Here is a 22,834-nt window from a genome sequence, read left to right on the forward strand (position 1 = left end):
TCACCTGTTCTTTATAATGCAAGTTATGAAATTGCATTTAGTGCTATAAGGAATCACTTTTGAGCATAAAATATTATAATTTGAGTTTTAACCACTGCCACATATTTACATTGAAATTACCTTTTAACATGGAGGGGTAAGAAATGGCATTGTTATGGAAGTCCAACTTTTACTGCATTCATCTTTAAGAAAAAAAAAATGATGCCCATAATTGTTGTTAATGTAATACATGTACTAACATTGTATTTTTGCTATCAGTTTCTAGGCCATAATAAAGATAAATAGGCAACTGACACAGCTTTGAAGATACCATTCCAAATGTCTGGCTTGTAAAAAATTCATCATACTGTCTAATACTTACCAATGAAAGTAATTCAAGGACAGCTCACTCTGTACTAGCACTTCATCATTTCAAAAGGCCTACAGCCAAAGGATAGTTTTTAATTGTTTATGTGATATATGACTTGATCTTCTCCTTCACTCTGCATCTAGGAAGAACAGAGTAAATTAATGATAAGCTTAGGCACACTGCAAAAGAAGCTGCTAGGGAATTCAAGTGATTTATATCATGGGTGATGAGTCTTGGACATTAGATAAATAAATAAGGAATATAAATTTTCTTCTATATATTAAGTCAGAATCCTGAATGTAGGCTTTCCAAATTTCCATTGAAACAATAGTCTTTGAACTATGAAGGTTAGGAAGAATACAATTGTATGTTAACATTGAAGGGAAAATAACAGATGAAAATGGAATGACTTTCTAGACTATATTCTTTAGCTTTGTCCCACATTTATATGGAGCAGCAGGTACTGAATTCCTACAAGGAAGCAATAATGAAAAGTAATGCAGGCAGAAATAGCTTGCCTCCAGCTAGACTAATGGCAAGGTCAGATTACATCAATTAAATCAGTAACTCTCCAAGATAAAATTCACTAACACATTCAGGGATTTTATTTTTCCCCAAGTAAATGTCTGATTTTATAAGTAGTAGAGTCTTACTGTAGTTTCAAATTGTTAACAAAATAAGGTGAACAAATACAAGGACTGTGTGTGTGTGTGTATATATATATATGTGATTTAATATCTGTAAAATGGTATGTGCCACAAACAAATGCAGGATAAACACTTAAATGAATGTATCATTACATTTGTCGATATTATTATGGTATTCCTAGTAATAGTGGGGTTTTATTTTGTTTTTTCTTTTGGGAAAAAAAAAAAAAAAACAGTCGTAAGGAAATGGTTCTAAAACTTTCCCATGAGAGCGGTGCCCGGCTAGCTCAGTCAGTAGAGCATGAGACTCTTTAAACTTTCCCATGAAAGTGTAATTAACATTTTTTTAAACATTAAAAAAACTGTATGTATTTAATGCATACAACATTGTGAGTTTGGATATAAGTATAAACCTATGAAACCATCACTGCAATCTATGCCATTAACATATTCATCACCTCCAAAAGTTTACTCTTACACTATTTGTTTGTTTATTATAATTTTGTGATGACAACACAACACATGACCTATTCTCTTAGAAAAAAAAATTAAGATTTTATTTATTTAATTGACAGAGAGAGAGAGATCACAAGTGGGCAGAGAGGCAGGCAGAGAGAGAGGGGGAAGCTGGCTCCTTGCCAAGCAGAGAGCCAGATGCGGGGCTTGATCCCAGGACCCTGAGATCATGACCTAGCCAAAGGCAGAGGCTTAACCCACTGAGCCACCCAGGTGCCCTGACCTCTTAGAAAATTTTAAGTATACAGTGTAGTCTTCTTAACTATAAACAAAATACTGGGCAGTAGGCCTCTAGAGCTTATTCATCTTGGGTAACTGAAATCTTGTACCATTGTTTACTCTTCTCTCAGCCCCTGGTTACCACCATTCTACTCTCTGCTTCTACAAGTTTGACTTTTTTAGATAATGCTTAAGTGATACCATGCAGTGCTTATCTTTTTGTGTTTGGTTCATTTTAGTTAAGAAAATATCCTCCAGGTTCATCCATACTGTCATGGGTGCTGGGACTTCCTTCTTTCTGTGGCTAAATAATAGTCCATTGTATTATACCCCACATTTTCTTTATCCATTCATCGATTAGTAAACATTTAAGTTGCTTCCATGTCTTGGGTATTGTGAATAATGCTCTAATGAACTTGGAAGTGCAGATATGTTTGCCTCAATAACATGTGTTCACGTGGAGTATTATAACTCATTTTGAAAATATATTTTTCTTCCTCAGTATTATTTTACATAACATTTGTCATTTGAAACCTACCATACAGAGTTAAGGAGTAGAGTATAGGTAAGAGTGGTAGGTCTGTTTGGAAAATGCGTTTTAGCAGTGCAGAATATATTTTTACTTGGGGCGCCTGGGTGGCTCAGAGGGTTAAGCGTCTGCCTTGGCTGTCATGATCTGAAGGTGTTGGGTTTGAGCCCCTGCATCAGGCACGCTGGTCAGCAGGGAGCCTATTTCTCCCTCTCCCTCTGCCTGCCAGTCTCCCTGCTTGTTCTCTCTCTCACTGTCAAATAAATAAATAAAACCTAAAAAATATATATTTTTACTGAAATACTATTTTTTCATAAGTAATTACAAACAGCACATCATTTTTACAATACAGTAAATAAGAGCATTCTAATAGCTATTTTCTATTAACAAGTCTTTGCTGATTGCCTACTTCAAGCAAAACTTTGTGGTAAACAATACAGAATAAATGAAGATGAAGCCTACAGGGGCCCTTCACCTAGCTTACAAAGTAGTGAGCAAAAGAAAAAAGCACACAAGTAACTCTTCTACAAGAAAATGAAGAGGTTTGAAGGTGAAAGTGTTTTTCAGAAGTGATGATTTTCAGTCAAATCATACATGACAGATGTGTCCAATTAAATAACAATTTTTATGCATTTGGAGTCTAGAATGTGATGCTCCAGCATTGTGTGGAGTGTGGAGATATGAAATATTAAAAAGTACCACTAGAAAACTAGGTACTCAAAATTATAAATAATAAAAGAAAATTACTTTATCTGTATAAAATAAAAGGGAATTTACAGAGATATTTAGCTATTCATATATTTGAAAACTATCATAACAAAGAAGAGATGTGATCACGGGAACAAAGTTTCAATTACAATTTTCTGTTTCCCCATGGCTTTCTGTGTCATGGCTTACGTATATTCCCTTTATAATAAATGAATTTTGAATCTCAATCCCTAATCTGAGAAGCTGTTCACCCTTTGTTCATGGTAGCTTTAAGACTTTTTTTGAACTGATGATATTACCTTCAAAAAACTTGCAAAGTCATATCAATCTCACTTTGAGTTGACTTCAATAAAAATATGTATTTTTGAATTGCGTTTTTGGAAACTAGAACAATTTGGAGAGAAGCCAGATACTTATTAATAAGTTTGTGTTATCAGTAAGTTTGGTAATTGTTACTTATTTTCCATTAACACAATTATGTATATAAGTATACACACACACAAGCATTTCTTTCTTTTAAATTTCACCTTTGTTCTCAATTTCTTTTTGCATTACTGCTGTGATGTCTCCATTTATTTTTCCCTATCTAAAATGTCTTTAGAGGAGTAACTTCTCTTGACATCTTTACAACTTCAAAAGTCACTATAGACAATTTCTAGGTAATTTTCCTAATTCTATTAATGACATACCATTCTCTCATTTTAACCCAAACCTCATGCTTGTCCTTGTCTCCACACTTTTATACATTTTTAAAGATTTTATCCATTTATTTGACACACAGAGAGAGAGAGACAGTGAGAGAGGGAACACGAACAGGGGGAGTGAGAAGGGAGAAGCAGGCCTCCGGTCAAGCAGGAAGCCCAATGTAGGGCTCAATCCCAGGACCCTGGGATCATGGCCTGAGCTGAAGGCAGATGCTTAAGCACTGAGCCACCCAGGTACCCCCACTTTTGTACATATTTCTGTGAACTCCTAGAGTGCATTGACTCTTGTTCCATTTTGTCAGACTTAATTTTACTCCTGTTTTGGCTTGGATATTATCTTCTCTGCTGGGCATTTCTTGAGTCACTGTGCTGTGTTAGATGTGCACCTGTAGTCCACCATTTCAGCATGTATCATGGCCTATTTGATTGTCCTTATTTGTAGGACTATGCTGGACCATGAGCTAATACAGGGCAAACACTTTGGCCAATCTGTTATTTTATCTTCAGAGACTGGTAGAGTGCCGGAGATATGGCAGTTACAAAAAACTACTTGCAAAATAACTGAGTTTAAAAGAGTACACTTATCATGATGAAAGAAAAAAAAAACCAACCAACTTAACGTATTAATATATTAATAAGGATTTATTATTAATTTCTCTATATTTAATATAGAATCTCTCACCAATTCGTGCTTCATGATATACCCCCTTACTTTGGAATCCAGAAGATATCATTCTAAAATGGATTCTTATTCTCTTGCTTTTATTACTCCATTTAATTTCCAATTGTGTTTTGTTATTTAAGGCCTTTCTCCCAGTGTATCATATAGACTGCTCTCAAAATAACGTTTCTTGAATGCTAAAGGCTTTAGAAATTCTGTTGAGCTGTGGATCTTTGTGCCATTCTGAAGATCTTATTTTATTTCTGAGTGAGGTCAGAATTTAAGATTCAAGAACTCATTCAAACTATGGAAATGTAGCCTGTGGCAGGGTGCAAGTGTGTAAGTGGAGAATACTGCTAGGATGCTATTTTAATAATCCAGTCAAGAGATTGTGTTGGATTAGACCAGAGTGATAGCTGAGAACGTCTAAGAAATATTTGGATTTTTAAGTATAACTAGCCTTGGAACTGAGAAATAAAATAGTAGCAAGATACTATTAGTGTTTGTGACATAAATAGTTAATGCCCAACCCATCTCCCAATTTACTATTCTTTTTTAAATAGAATCCTGGTTTTGCTGAGTTTATCCACTAAGAAAATTCACACTCAATCTTGAAGATATGACTAATGAATATATTACTAGCTGTTAGGGGAATGCAAATTAAAATCACGATGAAATACACTATATATCCATTAGAGTAGAATAGAATAAAAAATAAAAGCCCAACAATGCTAAGTGGTAGTGAGGTTTCAGAGCAGCTGTCATACACTACTTAGAAAACAGTTTGGCAGATTCTTTAACATTAAACATACATTTAACTGCCTGATCCACTAATCTAACTCATAGATGCTCACCTCAAGAGAAATATAGTTTAACTTTCCATAAAAAACATGCATAGATTTTATAGGGTTTTGTTCTTAATCAACAAAAAATGTAAACAATCCAAATGTCCTTCAGTTGGTAATTGAATATAGTTATTCATATAATGAAATAACAGGTAGCAATAAAAGTAAATGCCTGCTAATACAGTCATAGATAAATCTCAGCGTAGTTGCTAAGTGAAAGAAGCCAACTTCAAAAGGTATATACAGTAGGAGGTTGTTCATATGGGAGTCTCCCAAAAACAAAAGTGGGGGAATAATTTGAACTGATGATCAATGCTTGCCAGGGACCGTGCCAGCATGGGAAGGGGCTGACTGCAGAGGGGGTCAAGGAGAAGATTTTCTGTGATGGAAAAGTGTTATATCTTGATTATGGTGGCCATTCTATGACTGTATTCATTAGTTAAGACAAATAGAATTGTGTTTTATAAAGGGCAAATGTTATGGAATATGAAATCTATGTCAATAAACATGACTTAAAAGGGTATAATCAAGACTGGGACTAAATTAATCACCTATCTCAAATATCTGAATCCAAATATTAAATAAGAAATCAGTTAAAATTTTAGTGTGGGGGGACCATTATCCCAGTGAATTGGAGAAGAGAAGTAAATGTTGATGAGTATATCAATGTCAACATGACATATAATTAAAGATCTTTATATATTACCGAAGGTAGTCAGACTTCCGCTAAGAAGCTTGTGGGTTTGGTCTAAAATTAGAGGTACTTTATTAAATACACATTTCTAATTATATTATCATGTTTATATATGTTCAAAAACCCTTAGTTTTCATTACCAGTTACACCGGAAATCTCTATTCCATGGTATGATTTATGAAGTCATCCTGTCTTTTGGGGAGTTCCTTCATGAGTCAGAGAAATCTAATTAAAATACTGACATTGACAAAAATATTTCTTTTACCAGTGCTCTGAATAACAGATTGGGTGTTATACCTGCTAGTTTTCTACCCTCTATAGAATAAGTAATGGCATGCACTGCCCACCCCATTTCTTTTAATGGAACAAAGATTTAAGAATATAGCAGATCTTACATCTAGACTTTCATTATCTTCTATAATTTAGCTAGGCCTAATATTAAGCAAAATAGTGCCTCTTGAACATGGAATGGAAAAATACAAAGACACAAGTAGATGGTCAGAGTTTAGATTGTCTAATCACAATTAGGGACTTACAAATTATTTTTGGTCTTCTAGGGAACACTTTTCTAGTTATTCAGTATTTTAATCTTAAGACAAATGTCTGATGTTCTTTCTCTTGAGTCATCCTGGGTATATAAGCACTTTTCTTATCCTCTCATCTAGTGGTCTTAAAAAACATGACCCTTAAATTGGAAGGGGAGGTGAACCATGAGAGACTATGGACTCTGAAAAACAATCTGAGGGGTTTGAAGTGGCGGGGGTGTGGGAGGTTGGGGTACCAGGTGGTGGGTATTATAGAGGGCATGGCTTGCATGGAGCACTGGGTGTGGTGAAAAAATAATGAATAATGTTTTTCTGAAAATAAATAAATTGGAAAAAAAAAACAAAAACAAAAACAAAAAAACAAAAAAAAACATGACCCTTGCATTGGGCAGCCACCTTCTAATAATAACTCACATGAGCATGAGATATACCTTAAAGATTACATAATATTTATTCTTTTCTTTTTTCTTTTTTTTTTTTTGCCATCTGTTCTACAATAAAACAAAGTAGTATCATTCTGTAATTGTAACTTTTTGAAATTCAGTTTTATACTGTTTTACTTTGTAAACTTTTACTTTGGATGTGTCTGTGATTTGTTTATTGTTATTTATATCCATCACTGAAGTTGGCATTTACTGATTTTCTACTTTTACAGAACTATTAGAAAGTAACTTTGGTAGTTTGACCTCTTGTCTCTACAGTGCTTTCAAATAGATCGTTTTTAATAAATACAAGTTGAGCAAATGAGCTAGTGCTTTCTTCAACATTGTATATATTATGATTTCTTTAAAGAAAAATTTTTATTAACATTCATCACCCAGGTGCCTGGGTGGCTTAGTAAAGTGTCTGCCTTCACCTCAGGTCATGATGTTAGGTTCCTGGGATCAAGCCCCATATTGGCCTCCCTGCTCAGCAGGGAGTCTTCTTCTCCCTCTCCCTCAGTCCCCCTTCCCCACTTGTGCTCTCCCTTGCTTGTTCTCTCTCTCTTGCTCTCTCACGTAAATAAAATCTTCTAAAAAAATTCATCATCAATGTTCAAAACACACAGAGTTAGGGTATCTGGCAATAGCCTGACAATATTTAATTTTATCCTCTTTGTCCTTACTGTCTTAAGTTTTGAAATTTTGTTTCATGTAAAGGTTGAATGCTCAAGTCTGTATTTTTATCTCTAAAAGTAAAAATAAGTGTTAGTCTCATGAGAAATATTTTCAGTTATTTTCTGGGGCATTAACAATAACAACAAAGGAGGGTACAATGTCTACTCCTCCTTCATCTTCTCCTCCTCCTTCTTCTAAATATTTGAAATTTTCTGATTCAATAGTAGAACTTCAGATGTCTAATGAAATAAAAATTGTAATGGAATACTTTAATATTCATGTGTCATTATTAATTGACATTCATGGTTATTGTTAGCTTATTTTACTTTATAAAAGAATCATAGTAACATCTTCTGTGTATAGGAGATAGAACATTTCTGCCACTTTGCCCTGTAAATATATTTCATGGTGCTACACAAGGCCATAATGTAGTCAGAAATCACTCAGATATTTTGGCTGGATCTTAGATAATGCCTCTAGCTTAAATATTGCATTTGACCCTTCTGTGCAGATAAAAGTATATGTAGCAAATGGTTTATGTTACGAAGAGAGATGCGGCACTGTGTGCAGCATTCTATTTTGTATTTACTGGGTTTGTTTCTGGGAATTTATAGTTATAGAATTTATCTACGGAAGTAAATAAAGGGGAAGATGACAGGTCTTATATGGAGGCTTGTGTGCAAGAGGAGTATTTATTTTCAAATAAATTGTTTGTATTGTTTAATAGGTTAATCAGTTTTCATATTATAGAAAAATGAATAGTATTAAGAGATTTTTAACTGCTGTCTGAAGACAGAGGTAACTAAATCCATAAGAACGCTCTTGTTTGTGAACATTTCCAGTGCAGAGTCCCATACTAAACTGATGCTTTGTTAATTAAGAAATGCTGACAGAAAAGTCAGAATTTTTTTAAATTATTATTTATTTATTTATTTTCAGAAAAACAGTATTCATTATTTTTTCACCACACCCAGTGCTCCATGCAAGCCGTGCCCTCTATAATACCCACCACCTGGTACCCCAACCTCCCACCCCCCCCGCCACTTCAAACCCCTCAGATTGTTTTTCAGAGTCCATAGTCTCTCATGGTTCACCTCCCCTTCCAATTTGAAGAGAGAAGAACCACATGGTCTTCTCAATTGATGCAGAAAAAGCATTTGACAAAATCCAGCATCCGTTCCTGATTAAAACGCTTCAAAGTATAGGGATAGAGGGAACATTCCTGAACCTCATCAAATCTATCTATGAAAGACCCACAGCAAATATCATCCTCAATGGGAAAAAGCTTGCAGCCTTCCCATTGAGATCAGGAACAAGACAAGGATGTCCACTTTCACCCCTCTTGTTCAACATAGTATTAGAAGTCCTAGCAACAGCAATCAGACAACAGAGAGAAATAAAAGGTATCCAAGTTGGTAATGAAGAAGTCAAACTCTCTCTCTTCTCAGATGACATGAATCTTTCTATGGAAAACCCAAAAGACTCCACCCCCAAACTACTAGAACTCATACAGCAATTCAGCAACGTGGCAGGATACAAAGTCAATGTGCAGAAATCAGTGGCTTTCTTATACACTAACAATGAAAATACAGAAAGGGAAATTAGAGAATCGATTCCATTTACTATAGCACCAAGAGCCATAAGATACCTGGGAATAAACCTAACCAAAGAGGTAAAGGATCTGTACTTGAGGAACTACAGAACACTCATGAAAGAAATTGAAGAAGACACAAATAGATGGAAGACCATTCCATGCTCTTGGATCGGAAGAATAAACATTGTTAAAATGTCTATACTCCCTAGAGCAATCTATACTTTTAATGCCATCCCGATCAAAATTCCACCGGCATTCTTCAAAGAGCTGGAGCAAATAATCCTAAAATTTTTATGGAATCAGAAGAGACCCCGAATCGCTAAGGAAATGTTGAAAAACAAAAATAAAGCTGGCGGCATCACCTTACCTGATTTCAAGCTTTATTACAGCTGTGATCACCAAGACAGCATGGTACTGGCATAAAAACAGACACATAGACCAGTGGAACAGAGTAGAGAGCCCAGATATGGACCCTCAACTCTATGGTCAATTAATCTTTGACAAAACAGGAAAAAATATACAGTGGAAAAAAGACAGTCTCTTCAATAAATGGTGCTGGGAAAACTGGACAGCTATATGTAGAAGAATGAAACTCGACCATTCTCTTACACCGTACACAAAGATCAACTCAAAATGGATAAAAGACCTCAACGTGAGACAGGAATCCATCAAAATCTTAGAGGAGAACATAGGCAGAAATCTCTTTGATATCAGCCACAGCAACTTCTTTCAAGATACGTCTCCAAAGGCAAAGGAAACAAAAGCGAAAATAAACTTCTGGGACTTCATCAAAATCAAAAGCTTCTGCACAGCAAAGGAAACAGTCAAGAAAACAAAGAGGCAACCCATGGAATGGGAGAAGATATTTGCAAATGACAGTACAGACAAAAGGTTGATATCCAGGATCTATAATGAACTCCTCAAACTCAACCCACATGAAACAGAGAAACACATCAAAAAATGGGCAGAAGATATGAACAGACACTTCTCCAATAAAGACATATAAATGGCTATCAGACACATGAAAAAATGCTCATCATCATTAGCCCTCAGGGAGATTCAAATTAAAACCACATTGAGATATCACCTTACACCAGTTAGAATGGCCAAAATTAACAAAACGGGAAACTTGTTGGAGAGGATGTGGAGAAATGGGAACCCTCTTACACTGTTGGTGGGAATGCAAGTTGGTGCAGCCTCTTTGGAGAACAGTGTGGAGATTCCTCAAGAAATTAAAAATAGAGCTGCCCTATGACCCTGCAACTGCACTCCTGGGTATTTACCCCAAAGACACAGATGTCGTGAAAAGAAGGGCCATCTGTACCCCAATGTTTATAGCAGCAATGACCACAGTCGCCAAACTATGGAAAGAACCTAGATGCCCTTCAACGGATGAATGGATAAGGAAGATGTGGTCCATATACACTATGGAGTATTATGCCTCCATCAGAAAGGATGAATACCCAACTTTTGTAGCATAATGGACGGGACTGGAAGAGATTATGCTGAGTGAAATCAGTCAAGCAGAGAGAGTCAATTATCATATGGTTTCACTTATTTGTGGAGCATAACAAATAGCATGGAATTTGGGTAAATTTGGAAAAGTCAGAATTTTATGAATTACAAGGTAATGGGAGAATATTGCTCACTCTGTTGATATACCAGCAGGAAAAAATATTAATCCATAGGAGTCAAACTGGGATAACTTTAAAATATTAACTACTACTATGTTAGCCACTTTTAGTACTTAGTTGTTTGAGTTAAAAAAAATATAGCATGAAGTCTTTTGTTGGTATCACTTGTATTTATAGAGTTTTAAGCTTATGGAAGCTATGAGTGTAAAATATGTAATATTTCCAAATAAAAGTAAATCTACTCAAATAACTTTAGTTTTATATTGAATATGTAATTATTGTTAGTGATCATCCAAATGTGTTTTAAGAATCAATGCAGATTCCTTAAAGTCATCTTAATTTGGAGGAAAAGTCCTTAAAACTTGTATTGTGTCTGAAGTTACTTTGACAATAGTTTTCTATTACATAATACTATATTGAGATTGCATGACACTGACAAGAAGTTTAAGAAAAAATTATAAAATGCTTTCCTATATAAGTTACATCCTCTTGTGGCATATAATTTTGGTAAAAATTCAGTTGCAATTTTAAATGAAGAAAACCTCTCAAGATAGGTAAGCAGGAGGAAATCCGGTGAACAAATAGATGAGTAATGATGAATTACCTGTAATAACAGGGAGAGATGATCTTCTAACAATTTTCTCCTGTCTCCCAAGTCATAATTTTTGTTTTATTGTGTGTGTTGCTCAGCTTTCTATAACATGTTAAGTGTATATCATTTCTCTTTAGAAAATATTAAATGGTTTCAGAGTACAATAAATTGCCAGCTTCTATTCAGTTTTCGTAGTGTCCTTGACTATCACAGGTAGTCAGCGATGCCATGAGGTGCAGCTAAAACCATACGGAGATCTGAGAGGGACTGAATACTGAAGTTAATTAGAAATTACATTCCCTGCTAATATATTCCTAAAATATAAAGATCTGCCCCCCACATTTTTATCCTCAAAGGTTTTCAATTATAACTAAACTTGCTTCTCGATTTCTCAGAAGAAAGTAATCCTCATTTTGTCTTTGAAGAGGAGAGGAATCCAAAACTATGCTGTCCAAAGAGTCCACTGCTTCTTTGTACAAGTCATGCTTCCAGGGAGCTCTGCAGGGCTTCTCGTGTAATTGTATTGCTTTGGATTGCAAAAGAAGCATGTGAAGGATGGCACAGTGCATATTCTCAGGTTTATAAGCTCATAGTATGTGAACATTTTCCATTTCTATTATCTAATACATGCTTTTAAAATATGAATTAAGATATTATCTGTGGGATGTGGTAAATATGTTTTTTAACACTGGATATTAACCTTGGAATTAAGTCTACTTTAATCTAATACTGCTTTATTTTTATCTTCAGAACTGCATATTTTACTTTTTAATTTGTTTTAAATTCATTTGAATTCACCAAATAGTTCCATGATAGTGGAATTGTGTGCAAGGAATTCTCACAATTTATAATCTAAATAAGCAGGTTAAGCGGGTTAATTGGGTTTTCACTTTCCCAATTACATTTCTGCTTATTTTAATGAATATTGTTAAAGTATATTGATATTATATTAACATCTGTTATATAATTTCTTTCATTCATGTTCAATTTATAGTGTTTGCCCTTTACTTTGGAAAAGCCACTCTTTCAAGTAGAATCATATTTCACAACTATGGATTTTTTTTTCTCCTCTCCTCTTTTTTTAATATGTGTCTCAGATTTAATTAAATGTCTTAGAAGTTTGTGTCTGCTGTTTAAACACAATAGACTATATACACTGTGCTACCCCCAGTGAATTATTTGCCTGAATTTCCATAGTTTGCTTGTCTGAGACCCTGAGGAAATTCAAGACTATAAGTAAAGGACTAATAATGGTGTCACCACTTAATGTCAGAAACCTAAATCAAAAAACTTGATTCAATAGGTCTTTCTAAGTTCTTTATTCTTTATTTTCTATATCAAAATGATCTCGTGTTCATAATTAATACTGCTGCTCTGTGGCAAATGTGAACTGTTCATAAAAGACCATTTAATGAATGCAGGACAATTATTTATGTTTTTGAGAAATATTTTATTAAAGTATGTAAGATACATGTCTAAGAAGCTTCTTTTCCTCTACTCTCATTATCCTCACCATAGTTTTGTTGTTCATTAGCCATCTAACTTTCTTGTTTGATATTAGCTGTTCACAATTAATATTGTTTATGATGTTGAGGAGGCAAGTCTCACACACACACACGCACACACACACCAAGCATAATATAATATTAGAATGTGGTTTTGAGATTAACAGACTGCATCTATAATGAGAGTACAGTGTCATGAAGAAAATACTCATGATAACGAGAGATCTGGGATCCAAGTCCTGACTCTTTTCCTAATAGCTGTGAGATTTCAGGCAATTAATCTTCTTGTGCCTTAATTTCCTCTCTTTAAGAATGGCGTAGCAATACTACCTTGTTAGGGGTATTATGAGGGTAGGATGAGTTGTTATAGGTTAAGTGACTGGAAGAATGCTATGATTAAGTGTTTAAGTAAGTGTTAGTTTCTATCAATACTACAGAAAATTTGAAGGGATAGATTTTCTAATACTATACATTATCTAGATAATGTATTTTGGGGAAGGCCATAAATCTCGGTTTGTGTGAGAAAGTTCTGGTTTATCCCTGTGCCCCTCTTCTAATAATTCATTCATTTCATTCATATGATAATAATTCAGTGCTGCTTTTTACTCTCGGAAGTGTATATTATAATCACTCAATTTCCTCCACATAGAATTCACTACTTTTTAGATTCTTCTCATACTTCTCTAGTAACATTTCTGAATAAGGTCATCAAAACTTGTTATGCTAATTTCATTTTACATTTTGTATTCTTACCTGAATTGTGTGTTGTCTAGAATACAGCCTTGTTGACTACTTCCTCATCATTGAAGTCTCCCACCTTAGAATCTGTGTCTTTTTGCTTTTTCTTGGATGTTCCTTCACTTTCTTTTGTGTGATCCTCCTTCTCCCCCATCAGTGATATATTTTCATTTGCCTTTGGTTTTCTCTAAGGTCCCATTTTCTTCTCATCCTGTACCTTGTCCCCAGACTCCATATTTATTAAATGAGATACCTGGAGAAAGTTAGACTAAATGAAATAAGTCAGTCACTGCAGGGCTACAGGATTTCACCTGTGTGAGTTATCTGAAATAGTTGAACTCATAGAAGCCAAAAATATGATAGTGGTTGCTATTGGCTGGAGGGTGAGGTAAGTGGAGAGTTGTTTTTCAGAGTGTAAAGTTTCATTTAGGTTAGGTGAATAATCTCTAGAGATCTACTGATAACATTGTGCCTATAGTTAATAATTTGTTATTGTGCACTCCAGAATTTTTGAGGTTATATTTAAGGCTAATGCCTATGTTAAAATTAACAAAACAAGAAAAAAGGAAAAAGCAAAAACAAAGGAACACAAGGAAACTGGGAGATGATGGGTATGTCTATCTTGATTGTGGTGGTGGTATCATAGATGCTTGTGTATGTCCAAACTCCTCATCTTATACACATTAAATATTTACAGTTCTTTTTATATCATTGATACCTCAATAAAGCTATTAGAAAAAAGATGGTAGCATATAATAAGTGCCATATGAATTCTTCCCATATTATTATTTATAGGTTACTTGTACTTTTTCCATGAATGCTCTGTATAGTTTTGTGATTTTGCATAATTGGCTGTTGATGCTTTTATTTTCAATTTGTGTAATTTATATATTGAAGATATTAAATTTGTGGTAAAAATATATTAGGCTTGAGAGTGCCTAGGCAGTTCAGTCAGTTGAGCTTTGGACTCTTGATTTTGACAGGGGTCATGATCTCAGGGTCATTGGCTTGAGCCCCACATCCACCTCCACTCCAGGCTGCATGCTATGCTCTGGGCTCAGCACAGAATCTGCTTCTCCTTCTTCCTCTATCCCTCCCCTGACTTGTGTGTGTGTGCGTGTGTGTGTGTGTGAGCACTCATGCACACACTTGTGCTCTCTCTTTCTATAAAAGAATAAATCTTTAAAAATATATATGTATGGGGCACCTGGGTGGCTCAGTGGGTTAAGCCGCTGCCTTTGGCTCAGGTCATGATCTCAGGGTTCTGGGATCGAGTCTTGCATCGGGCTCTCTGCTCAGCAGGGAACCTGCTTCCTCCTCTCTCTCTCTCTGCCTGCCTCTATGCCTACTTGTGATCTCTCTCTGTCAAATAAATAAATAAAATATTAAAAAAAATTCTCTAGAATTAAAAAAAATATATATATATCTATCTATCTATATATATATAGATAGATAGATATATATATATGTATTAGCCTGGTAGAATTTTAAACTACTATCCCTCACATAGGCTCATTTATAATAAAAGCTTAAAACCCAGATGTGATACTGTTCACTGGAATATACCACAAACACAACCTGTTCAAAATTTTTCTTGTCATTTATCTGCTGCATATCTTTTTCTCCTATATTCACTATCTTAGTGTTCCATGGTATTATTCTACTCAATGCCCTCAGCCATAATTATGGAAGGCATTTTAAAATCTTTCCTTTGTCTCACTGAAGCCAAATATAAAATTATTCTCCTTTTAAAATATACCTCTAAATGATCTCTGTCCTTTTTTCTTCTTTATTACATTATGTGGCTCTACATTCTTGCTGGAATTAACATGAGAGCTTAATACCTGGTCTCTCAGTCTCTATTATTGCCTCACATGACACATTCTTATACTTTGCGGCAAGATTTATCTTTACAAATGCCAATTTGTTCATATTCTTCTGTTTGTTTTACTAGTTTCCATTGATTTTGGAATCTAATAAAAATGACCTAGCTTGTTTAAAAGGCCTCTAAATTTACCCTTAACTATCACTCCTTTCATGAACTTATTGTGTTGTAATTGTGTGAAAGATTTTCTTTTAATTGCTCTCATCCAAAGCTACAGTTGTATGAAGTACAAATGAAATATATTCTCTCTTATTCCTATTTTACATTTTAGTCTTACCTCAAAAATTAGTGGTCTTCCTCCCTTCAGAACTATCTCTCTCTACCTTAGAATCCTTTTTTACAGGCACATAAATATCTTTTTCTATCAGAACGCTCTGAATCTAGTGACTCCTATGAGCTTTTATTCTCCCCAGAGCAATCCAGGAGGATAAAAATGTATGGGACTAGGAATAAGCTTGTGGAGACAATAGAAGTTATTCTTATAAGTCTTTATTTTGCATTGTTTAATTCTCTATAGTAAATAATCTTAGGGTTTTTAACAAACATTATTCTCTGGACCCTTACTATTATATGACATATCAATGCAGTTCTTCAAAAGGATGGCACAACTGTGATATCTTAAATCAAATGAGTATTTTTCAAAGGAGATACTTTTCATAAAAAAGTGCAAGCATGTCTTCCATACATCATCAACAGATGTGTTTTGTTGATGTATTTCACTACAGTCACATTTAATAAAGTATATGAATATTTGTCAAACATCAATTAATTGGAAGAAAATTCAGTTTCTTCAAAGGTTTCCCATTTACAAATTTCCCTAAGGTGTTGAATAAACAACAAAACAATATAAATTATCAGTAATATGCTCTCACATCCAATGTATTCAAGAAAGTTTATTATAGCATTATGTGCTATCGTCTTCTGAAATGACTGAACTCCTCTAACTTTTTCACATTATAAAGGTCTTTGAATATGATGGAAATATTATGTCAGATAATTTTTTTCCTCTGTAAAAATGAAATACACATCTCAATAGTAAAATCTCCATGGTAATAAGAGATTTTGAATGATTTTCCTTCCTCAATGGAATAGGACTTTAAGCCAATTTTGGAAAATGCCAGCATCAGTCAATTATGAATGAACTCACTTGGGAAAAAACAAAAACAAAAACAAAAACTGCATTACAGAGGTCTGTTTATTCACCAACAAAATTATACTGGAATCTTTCATTATTTTTTGATTATTCTATGATTTTGAATAATTTCTCATTTTTATTCCATTTGGTTATATATGTAGGGACTATTATGCAGAAACAAGATTTTTATACACAGACATGATTATGGAATACAAGTGAGAGAGAGAGAAGGAGGCAGGGAGGAAGGAAACAGGAAGAAGTGGGAGAGAGAATGAAAGAAAGAAGGAAAGTCTACTAACCAAGAAAGCACACTCTAAGCAAGGCCATTTAGACATTGGATCTCAGAAGGAAATGCATCTGGATAAGAATGGCATAGAACTCTAGATACTTTTGTGCAAAAATTGAATCTGGGTACCTTCTTCTCTTAAAACAATTCATCATTTTTGAAAAATATTAGCTAATCTAAAATGACCAGTGTACTTCAAAACAGAGTTTTGGAGAAATACCTAACAGTTTTGGAAGGAACTCCTGGTAATTCTAATAGTATAACTCATACATATAATATACATGTGTCTGTGTACACACACACACACATACATGGCAAAATAATATGACTTTTTAACACATTAGCTGTGTCACTTCTGTACTAATGCATCCTATGTATCCTGCTTTTTTTTTTAATCTTTAGTAAAATCCTGAATATCTTTTAGGCAGAATGCAAAGTACTTTACTACATAAAGAGTGATATGGGAAGGAGTTACATGATAAGGTAAGTCAAAGTTGAAGAACATCCACTGGACTAAAACAAGTTACAACTGTCAAACAATGAAGAGCTTCACTCTTCTTAGATTATCATGTTATAGATGCTTAAGATATTATGTCTGAAAATTGTTTTTATGCCATTTTTATAAATATATTTCATAAAGTTAATTCAATCAAGAACTGCAACTTAAGTATCAACAACATAAGCTTTTATGTCCTCTAGCTCTTTTTGCCATCATCAATAAGATTAGTATGGGATATTGGTCTCTAAACAAATATAATTGACACAAAAGTGTATTTATGGTGTATTCATGATGTTCATCAGTTTTTGTAAGTAACTTGACTATTTTTGTTCAGAGATCTCTAAAGGTGTTCAAAGTTTTTCTTCTATGAACCAGAAATTATGGTCTAATCATCAGCTTAGGCATTTTTGAATCTTCTTATTGATCTCTTATTTCTCAAGGACTTTCGTTTACCTCACAAATTGACTTTGCCCCCTGTGTCCCACTGTTTATCTTCTTCATATTTTATGCATCAGGTTCTAAGCCGAACATTATAATAGACAAATGTTGTTATGAGCCCCGAAGCACTGAAGATCAATTATCATGTTTTAATTGTTATTATTGGAGTAATTTCAACTGTCCTCTGGGTATAAACAAATTAAGATTTTTTTAAAAATAGGCTACATTCTTTCAATAGCAGATGTTTTAAAGCTACCAGCTGTATAGCAGTTGCTCTACTGGAAGTAGGATGTAAAATAAATATAATATACAGCAGTGCTGCTCCCATTGTTAAGTTTTTACAGTTAAAAAAATAGCCAAGAAAATATGGTGCAGAGTTAACCTAAATTAATAAAGAATGGAATTCCCAGTATAAATTTGAAAGGGAGGAGAAAGATAGGTAGATATAATAGGTAGATCCACATACACATAGATACCTGGAGATAGTATTTTTCTGATAAGAAAAAATTATGATCTCAGTTAGTGTTATGATAGATGATTGATGTATTGATGATTGATGATTGATGCTCTATTGTAAAGGATTTAGTTTATGCTGAACTAGGGACTTGTATACAATGTTGTATCTCCCTTAGTCAGAATGCAAGGAGCTAGAACAGAAGAGAGAGTGGCTTCTCTTGATATTTTAACTAATGGCGCACTAAAAATATTTTCACTTCCAATTCCTGCCACCTTGAGCAATGCTGATTTGAAGCTCTTAGATCCCGAAGGAGAATGTTTCCACCAATGCAACAAACAATAATAGTTCCACATAATTAGAGGTGGTACTGCCACTAGCCATTTCGTGTTTCTTGTGCTCCTGAACCAAATAACACAGTTTTGTTTTTTATTTTTATATTTAAAATGAATAATCCAGATTACCAAATGGACATTAAATTGCTGCCTCACCATAGTAACAGAGAGGACTAAATTAGGAACCCGAAGAGTATTCTGGGGGACTCTTTAGTACTTCTGTATCCAATAGAAAAGATAATAACAAATTACAGCAATAAAGAAAAAAATTCATGAATATGTAAGATACTGGCCTTAAGGAATGAAGGTCTGGGTGATGAATCACGTAAAACTAATGAGGACAAAGAAAGCATAGAATGAGTAGTAGAAACAAAGTTACAGGTGTCAATTATAACCTCGAAATCAGTTATAAAAATGAGGAACATCGTAGCTACACGTTATCTTTCATTTCTTATTATTTGTATAGTTAAGTAGACTTTAAACTCTTAAACTAACAAAATCTCTCTCCCCATTTTTATTATTTGATAGACATATTATTGGAGGTTAACGTTATAATTTTGTCTTTAGTAAAAGAATATTTAGATGGAACTATGACCAGAATGAGAAGTAAATAAGAAATACCAGAAATGGATAAGGGAATTTATGATAACTGTCTATTATAAATGGGAAGTAATGACTACCGGGACTTTGTGTCGTCTCAGTTTTGTGAGCGAGCGAGATCATTTTTGATTATAGGAAGCAGGGATTTGGAGAAAACAGCTCATGGGCCGAATCCACCCTTCAGCCAGTTTTGAAATAGATGCAACCTAAGAATGTTTTTACACATTTTAAAAGGTTGTGAAAAACAAATGGACAAAGAACGATAATAACAAAAAAAGGAGAATATGCATCTGACCCTACGTGGCCTACAGGGACTAAAATATTTATGACCTGTCCTTTTACAGATAGTTGTGCTTGTGATTAGTGAAAGCAAAAGTTGTTTTATTGTACTAAGGAAGTTAAAATATTTGTAGAGTGGCGGGGGGGGGTGGGCGGTTGGGGTACCAGGTGGTGGGTATTATAGAGGGCACAGCTTGCATGGAGCACTGGGTGTGGTGAAAAAATAATGAATACTGTTTATCTGAAAATAAATAAATTGGGAAAAAAAAATATTTGTAGAAGTGTACGGACAAGTGTTTAGTAACTGGCAAAGTTACTAAGTTACTAGCCCTTCAGTATGCTGTTTTCTCTCATCATCAAAACCACCCTTCTCAACAGGTTTGATGATGTTGGTGTTAAGACATTGTAGTCCACACACCTGCTCAGATTGCTGCCTCTCTAAAATTCAGCCAACAGTGAGTGGTAGAGGAAAACTGGAAAGCTGGAAGAGGATTCCACCTTAGCAATTCTTCCTTATGACAGTGGCAATATATTTTAGTAACTTGAGTCCAGTGCTTAGTTTTTTCCATCATTTAAAAAAGCACTATTTATTGCCCTCCTAGCAAAATTAGACCCAGCTGGTCTGTGCTCCTCTCAAAGGTCTTCATTCTCTTATCTCTTCCTTTGAGTTTAAATACAAAAAGCAGGGCGCCTGGGTGGCTCAGTGGGTTAAGCCGCTGCCTTCAGCTCGGGTCATGATCTCAGGGTCCTGGGATCGAGTTCCGCATCGGGCTCTCTGCTCAGCAGGGAGCCTGCTTCCCTCTCTCTCTCTCTGCCTGCCTCTCCATCTACTTGTGATTTCTCTCTGTCAAATAAATAAATAAAATCTTTAAAATAAATAAATAAATAAATACAAAAAGCACTCCTTACTCAGATTTATAAGTGTCAGCTCTGCAAGAGTCTTCCTTCAACCTTAAAACTTTCAATAATTTGAAGTATAGTCACTCCTCCTGCCAGTCCAAGGAGTCCAGAAACTTCCTTCAGATGGTATCTCTGTGACATCCTAGTAGTCTCCTTTGGTTTTTAAAAGTATATTTAGTACCTAAGAACTCCTTATCCTAAATTTTCTTTATTAATAATTTCTGGTTTCTGTTTCCTAAACTGATTAACTAATTGAAATTCAATCAAGAATGAATGTCAACATAAAATCTTTCTGAATTGTTTCTTACAAAATTGCTTTGTCTTCCTCTTTGCAGGAATTTGTAAAGACTTCTACCAAAGCCACACTTTTCTCTCTCTCTCTCTCTCTCTCTCTTTTTTAAAGATTTTATTTATTTGACAGAGAGAGATCACAAGTAGGCAGAGAGGTAGGCAGAGAGAGAGAGGAGGAAGCAGGCTCCCTGCCGAGCAGAGAGCCCAATGCAGGGCTCAATCCCAGGACCTGGAGATCATGACCTGAGCCGAAGGCAGAGGCTTAACCCACTGAGCCACCCAGGTGCCCCCAAAGCCACACTTTTTAGCAATTGATAATTTTAGACATTTAACCAATGACATGCTTTATTTTTTAATAATTTTAGATATTGAAGAAATTGACATAATTTTCTTCCCTAGGTTGCTATCAAATAATTACTCCTTTTAATTAAAGAGATTTTAAAGAAAAAAAATTGCAAATTGTGTGAGCAAAGAAAGACAAATGATTGAGTGACATTTTTATTACAATATTCTTTGCTATTCCCCATGCTGTACTCTTCCTCTCCATAACTAATTTATTTTATAACTGGAGGTTTTTACCTCTTGATCCTTTTCATCTAGTTGACCAATCCTCCCACCCACTTCCCCTCCAGCAACCAGAAGTTTATTCTCTGTATTTAAGAGTCTGGTTTTTGTTTGCTTTGTTTTGTGCTTTAGATTGTATATATAAGTGAAATCACATGGTATTTGTCTTTCTCTGTCTGACTTATTTCACTTAGCATAATACCCTCTAAGTTCATTCATGTTGTTGCAGATTGCAAGCTTTTATTATTTTTATGGCTGTATAATATTCCATTGCATAAATATACCACATGTTCTGTAGCTATTCATCTGCTGATGTCTCGTCTGTTGTAAATAATGCTGCCGTGAATGTAGGGGTGCATAAATCTTTTTGATTTAATGTTTTTGATTTAATGTTTTTGTTCCCTTTGAGTAGATACTCAGCATTGGAATTACTGGATCATATGGTATTTCTATTTTTCGTTTATTAAGGAAACTCCATGTTTTTTTCCACATCAACAGTGCACGAGGGTTCCTTTTCTCCACATCCTTGCCAACACTTGTTTATCTTTTGGGTGCTAGCCATTCTGACTGGTATAGAGTGACACCTCATGTTGTTGTTGTTTTTAGATTTTATTTATTTATTTGACAGACAAACAGCAAGAGAGGGAACACAGCAGGGGGAGTGGGAGACAGAGAAGCAGGCTTTCTACTACACAGGAAGCCCAATGCAGAGCTCAATCCCAGGATCTTGGGATCATGTTCTTAGCTGAAAGTAGACACTTAATGATTAAGCCACCCAGGTGCCCCTATCATGGTGGTTTGGATTTGCATTTCCCTGATGAGTAGTGATGTCGAATCTTTTAATGAGGCTGTTAGCCATCTGAATGTCATCTTTGGAAAAATGTGTTGTCAGTTCCTCTGCCCATCTTTTAATCAGATTGTTTGACTTTTTTGGAGTTACGTTTTATAAGTTCTTCATTTATCTTGACTATTAATCACTTAACCAGATATATTTCTTTTGCAAAAATCTCCCACTTATTAGGTTGCCTTTTTGTTTTGTTGATTTTTTCCTTTGCTGTGTAAAAGCTTTTAATTTGGGTGTAATCCCAAAGTTAATCTTTCTGTTTCCCTTGCCGGAGGAGACATATCCGTAGTGTGTTGCTAAGACAGACATCCAAGAGATTACTGCCTCTGTTTCCACACCGCCCCAGGAATTTTATGGTTTCAGGTCTCTCATTTAGGTATTTAATCAATTTTGAGTTTATTTTTATGTATGATGTAAGAAAGTTACAATTCTTACACATGTAGCTGTCCAGTATCAGAGCACCATTTATTGAAGAGACTATCTTTTCCCCATTGTATATTTTCCCCTATTTTTGTAATAGATTAATTGATCATATAGATGTTGGTTTATTTCTGGACTCTCAATTCTATTCCACTGGTCTGTGTATCTAATTTTTGTTGATACCATATTGTTTCGATTGCTATACCTTTGTAGCATATCTTGAAATCTGAGATTGTGATACTTCAGATTTGCTTTTCTTTCTTTCTCCAGATTGCTTTGACTATTCAAGGTCTTTTGTGGTTCCACACAAACTTTGGGATCATCTGT

Source organism: Neovison vison, chromosome 5, assembly GCF_020171115.1.
Source record: "Neovison vison isolate M4711 chromosome 5, ASM_NN_V1, whole genome shotgun sequence".
Taxonomy (NCBI): Eukaryota; Metazoa; Chordata; class Mammalia; order Carnivora; family Mustelidae; genus Neogale; species Neogale vison.